Source organism: Sphaerodactylus townsendi, linkage group LG03, assembly GCF_021028975.2.
Source record: "Sphaerodactylus townsendi isolate TG3544 linkage group LG03, MPM_Stown_v2.3, whole genome shotgun sequence".
NCBI classification, from domain to species: Eukaryota; Metazoa; Chordata; class Lepidosauria; order Squamata; family Sphaerodactylidae; genus Sphaerodactylus; species Sphaerodactylus townsendi.
In genome coordinates, this window is record NC_059427.1 from 18,423,876 (window position 1) to 18,429,875 (window position 6,000).

Sequence of the window (6,000 nt, forward strand, 5' to 3'; positions counted from 1 at the left end):
CAGGATTGTGCAAAAAGACCACTGGTTTAGAGATCTTCGAAAATCCCAGATTGAGGGGAATAAAATGGGCCAGATTCATTTTGGGAACGGGATCTGTGCAAATTCCTCCCTGCCAAATGATAGATAGATATTTATTACGGCCTTTAGGCCAGCCAATAGTTTAAGAACAGAATACATGTGAATACATAGCATTCCATTTATACAAAAATATAATATACATTGTAAATCCATTATAAAATCTATTGATAAATAACAGTAACGTCAGGCATTATTACAGTCCTCGTCACACAGTACAGCTCTTTGTCTTAATAAGGAACTACGCTTGTTGTATACCAGTATACAAAATTTAGCTACCTTCTGTGAAATGGCGGAAACACGATCTTCTAATAGCATTCTTACAGCATTTGTATCTGAATTATCTATGAATGGATATACATGACGAGTTAACAATGGTTGGATTAACAGCTCCCTTTCGTGTAACTTGCAATGCAGTACCTTCGTGTAACTTGCAATACCTTCGTGTAACTTGCAATGCAGTAAGATATGTGACACTGAGTCTACTTCCCCTGAGCCGCACACACGGGTTCTCCTGTGCCTTGGAATATTTTGGAATCGTCCCATCAGGTTAGCTGACAGAAAGGCATCAAAGCGAGCCCTAGAAAAAGCCCATCGGCTTCTTGCTGACGTTATATCGGATAGATAAGGTGCAGCTGAAATACCTATCCATGATTTTAGTGGTTTATATAAAACAGGTAGCCGGGGAAAATCTGTTTGCATCTCGATGTCAGTAAGTCATTGGTGAACCATGACCATTGCTCTGCTGTTTCCAATCTCCAAAAGTTGAATTGGATCAAGACCACACTGTCTAAGTTTTGATATAATCTTTTCTAGCCATCCAGGGTAGGGTGTTGCCTCCCTGCCAAATGGTTTATATAACATCCTATATCTGTAATATTTGGCCTGTGAAGAATCCACCTATGAGGGGTTCTTTGCTAATTAGCAGGGGGGGAATGTGGAGAAAGCAATTGGGAGGGAGGACCTTAGAGCCAGCCGGAGCTATGGACATGTCTGTGACCATGGCCAGAGCAGAAGAAAAGGCAGGCAATGTCACACTTCATCCACAGTCATATCCAAACTTACACAGAGCTGCTAGAAATCGAAGTGCAGAAAAGACCTTCATGCAGACAGGAAGATAAAGAGCATATGCAAGGAGCGGGGTGGAATCCAAGGAGACAGGGAATACATTTTACATCACAAGGAGACTCCAGAAGACAGCCATGGCGGTGCTGAAATAAAAAAGGGTGAAAACCAGAGGCGTAGCTCCAAGGGTGTGTGTGGGGGTGTGCGCGCGCGATGCACCGGGCGTACGCCCCTGTGGGGGTGTGACGAGGGCGTGGTGGGGGTGTTCTGGGATGTGGCGGGGTGGGGCCAGAGGACGCACCAGTGCATTGGGCACTTTCCCTCCTTGCTACGCCTCTGGTGAGACCCCAGATAATGAAACCAAGGCAATGGATGGATCCTAATTGCCTGCAACTTAGACAATTAAAGAGCCTGTCCTCCTTTGCCATTGTTAAGGTTATGTAAGATTCAGGAAATGAGGACTGCATTTGCATGAGCTTTGTTTTTGGTCCATTTCCCGTCTGTTGTGTTTACACAAACTGTGTGCACTGTTTATTTTCTTATTAAACTTCTTTATATTTTTAATGTGGCTAGGCTAATCTCTGTGACCTTTGTTAAAGCCCCTGTACAGTTCATATGTATTAAGCGTAGGAGGGGCAAGGGATGCTGGTTAACTCTACTTCTCTAAAGAGGGCGACTAAGCAAGTTTGTCCCCTCTGAGACCAGGGACAAGACTCAAGCTCAGACCTAAGCATTTATCAGCAAATTGGCCTGAAAAATGAACTGGCTAGATTTTGAGGGTGGGGGGAGAACTAGGGAGTGGAGGAAGAAAGTCCTCTATGAGTAGGAGAACTGAGAATCATGGAAACATAGAGCGTTTTCCCACTTACCAGTAGCTGCGCGCTACTGTAGCCAAGTAGCGCGGGGTCCCCCAGCACTCCCCACTACAGGGGCGGCGACAACGCAGCCGCCCCGACGCTGCCGCTGTCGTGCCCCCTCAGCGCGCATCATTCCTGGCGCTCTTCCAAACGGCGCCTGTTGATGACCCCGCGCAGACCGCGGGGTCGTGGGGAAGCCTGGGCGTGCACCAGAAATGATGCACGCTGAGAGTAGCACACGGCATAGGGGGGTTGTGGCAAGTGGGGAAACGCCCATAGACTCATAGAACAGGAAGGGGCTGGACACGACAGGCCATCTTGTCCAACCTTTTGCTCAATGTAGAATCAGCCTATATGAACCCTGATAAGTGTTCATCCAGCCTCTGGTCGAGGACTGCCAGAGACTGAGAGCTCACCACCTCCCTAGGCAATTCTACTGCTGAACTACTGTCACTGGGGGAAAATCCTAATATTCATGGGGGGGCAGAGAAATGGAAGGGGCAGCAGCACCAGCATAACCATGTCACGTCCTTAAACATAATTCGCTAAGGGTTTGGAATGTCCGACGACAAACCCCCAGCCAATGGGCATGCAGGATTCACACAAAGTGAGTCCTGCACACCCACTGGTTAGAAATCGGTCCCTCACATTCCAACCACCCCCACCCCCCGTCTCCCTAAGACCTGCAGGCCTTGGGCAGGGAGGTGGGGGGAGAAGCATGCTGAGTCGAGCACAGAGGATCAGCCCCCCACCTCCCTTTCCTGTTTCCCAAGCTGTGCAGGTTTTCATGGAGGATTGGAGACCCTTCCCTGTTTCCCAAGCCATGCAGGGCTTTGGAAACAAGGTGGGAGCGGCCATCCTCACACCCCCGATGTCTAGAGACCATTTTATTTCATTTTAAAATGGGCTTTACTGCTAGTCCAAACATAATTCGTCTCCACACAAACCTTTTTAAAATTTTTGAGGCAGGAAATAAAACATTTCCTCCATGGATTCCTGCATTGTCTTTTTCCCCCCTTACCTCCCGAGAACATTTTATTTCCAACCGTAAAACATTTTTAAAGTATCTCCTTTTAAAACGATTCTTTGGTGGAAACGTTTTCAAAGCATCTCCAGTTGCCTGTGCAATCTGTTTATAACATTTTCCACACCTCTGTGCTGTCCCCAAACTTCCTCCTCACTCAGCACCATTTTCTGAACTCACTCCATTCCCCCTCACTTGCTTATTTTCACCAAATTGCAGTGAGAAGTTGTGAAGCAGGGAAGCACTGTTTCAATGCCTACTTCCAAAAAAGTAGGGGAAACATGCAATGGCAGCCATGAATCATTTTGAGGGGGTGAGTGCAGACATATTTCATGGTAAGGAGGGGGACTGAAAACATTTTAGAAATGTTTCAGGTGATTTGTGCAGCAAGGGGCATAGAATTGACAGCAGCTAGCTCTAGGAGCCATGGGTAAAATCTTAGAGTTTCCAGTGATTCCTAGAGCTATCCACCATCACTGCCAGTGACTGCTTTTTTTAAAAAAAGAAAGTTCCCTGCCTCATAGGCATGATCTTGGGTGTATATAACTTACTGTGTTTCTTTCCAAGGAATAATTTTTCCCTGGAGGCAAGGGAGGGAAGTTCAAAGATATCTCAGTGCTAGGGAGGAGACTGAGTTATGTAAGAGAAAAACAACACATTCAGAACAGTAATAATTTTAAAAAGCTATGGCATGCCCCAGGATGACCTATTCAAGAAGTATTAGATTGCCAAAGATGCTGTAGCAACCCAAGCTTCATATATAACAATATGGGGGTCCATTCACTCCAGAGCAAGAGAGTTTCCCAGAATCCTCTGCTGGGATTCTGCCAGGAGAGTTAGCACAACCTACGACTTCTATTTTTCCAAAGGAATTTGGGCGGCGGGCTCTGCCAGGAGAGGGTGGGGTACAAATGGAACAAAATAAATAAGATAAACATATCCAAATATCCCCAGTCTTAGTGAACAGGTATCTGGGAATGGATGAGTTACACATACAATTTATCACACAGGGCCTTATCTCCCCCCCCCCCACACACACACACACAAAGAATTGAGGAGTGGGAGAAAAAAATGGCCTCCACATAGCTATGCTTTAGAAATCCCTCCTAGTCTCTCTAGTTAAGACCAGAGCAGTGGCGTATCTGCCCAGGGACAGGGGTACCCCTTGTCCCTGGGCGCCACTAATCTGGTCACATGGGGGGGCTCAAAATTGTGACTAGGTCTGGCACGAAGGCAAGGCAGCAGGAAGTCCTTCGAGCTCCCTCAAAGGCTCCTTCGGGCTCCCTCAGCCCCGCCCATGTCATCATTAAGCTCCACCCCCAGCCTCAGTGTTTATAAAAGCACCTCTCAGTCTCTTCTGCTGTCCCCAGTAGGGAAAGCAGAAGCCAGGCTGCCGGCTGCGGGCTCCAGGAGCCTCGGGGGGGCGGCGGGTGCAGCTTGGGGGTAGGGGCAGAGCCCCACCCCCGGCACAGTGTGGGGGCACCCAGAGACCATTTGTCTTCAGGTGCCATCCCCCCCCCCGATACGCCTCTGGACCAGAGAGACCACACGGCATCATCTGGAAATAACATCACATCCTCTTGAACTCCAGTCCCTCCTTCTACCAAATCTCCCATGCAAGGCAGTGTTAGGAATTCTCAGGTGAGTCCCAGATAGAGTTGCCAGGTTCAGGTTGGGACGTACCTGGAGATTTGTGGGGGAGAAGGTGAAATGATCTTGGTCACCTGGAGATCGGTTGTAATAGCAGATCTTCAGTCGCCACCTGGAGAACGCCTTCCCTAGTCTCAGATTTGGGTCTGCTCATTTGCTCATCACAACCAGCACGGCGGGTACCCCCTCCCCCTTAAACGAGAACGAGATATGGAACCAGGAGGAAAGAAGCTGACCTCACAGCTTTACTGCTGCACTGTGAGGGCCTCCCAAAATCATGTTGGAAAGGTTACTTCTTCTGCTCAGACTCTGAGCTGACTACCCAGTCCTGACACACCTTATCTCAGGGGTGGGCAATTATTTTTTCCATGGGGCCGCATAAGAAACAGAAAATATTGTGGGCCAATCCGTCCCTCCAATCCCTTCACGGCAGCTGCTGGTAACGCCGTCCTCACCCTCGTTCTCAGTTGGGCAGCTACTCAAATTGAGCCCCCGGATTGGGGTGGGGGGTCTGTCCCTTCAAGTCTAGCCCTCCTCGCCCTCTCTCCCATGCAGGCCCGTAATCCTACGAACCCGGCCTGTCCCGGAAATCCCTCAGGCTCGCTCTGCTTCTTCCGCTACCCAGTCCGTTGCCCTCTCTTCAGCACAGCCTCCACCTCTCCCGCCCTTCCCTTTTATCCCCCGTGACGCATTACAAGCCAATCCGCAGCGGCTCCTGGCCCACCCCTTCCGGCCTCTGTGCTCCAATCCCCGTCCTGCCTTTTAAGGCAGGGGCGGGGCGCATTCTGGGGCAGGTGGGGCTTCCCCCGTCGCCAGGACTGGACCTTGCCGGTCAGGAGAGTCCAGGGGCGGGGCATGGGTGGGGCGTCCCTGTCGGCTGAGGCTGCTGGCGTCTTCTTCCCCGGGGCCAGTCAGGGTCATCCAGCGGGCCGGATGTGGCCCGCGGGCCGTATAATGCCCAGGTCTGCCTTATCTAGATATAGATATATCTCAATACCAGCAGCTGAAAGGGACTTCAGACTTGAGCAATTGTGTGGGATAACAGCTTGTCAAATGGTAAGTTGTAGTCACTGAAGCAATGTGTTTTTGGGGCTTCCTTGGCAGCATAATTTTGTTTAATTTGCCACAGTGTTGAAATGAATCTGTAAATGAAGATCAGGGGAGGCTTTGTTTTCCTAACATGAATCATGTTTCCTGTTGCTTCTGCTTCAGGAAGGGTAAATAGAAGGCTCCATTCGTTTTTACTTTGACTGCAATCTACCGTATGTCTGCCTTATAACAGGAAGAAGCACCCTTCTGTCCCTTGCTTCGTAGGCCAAATCTTACACT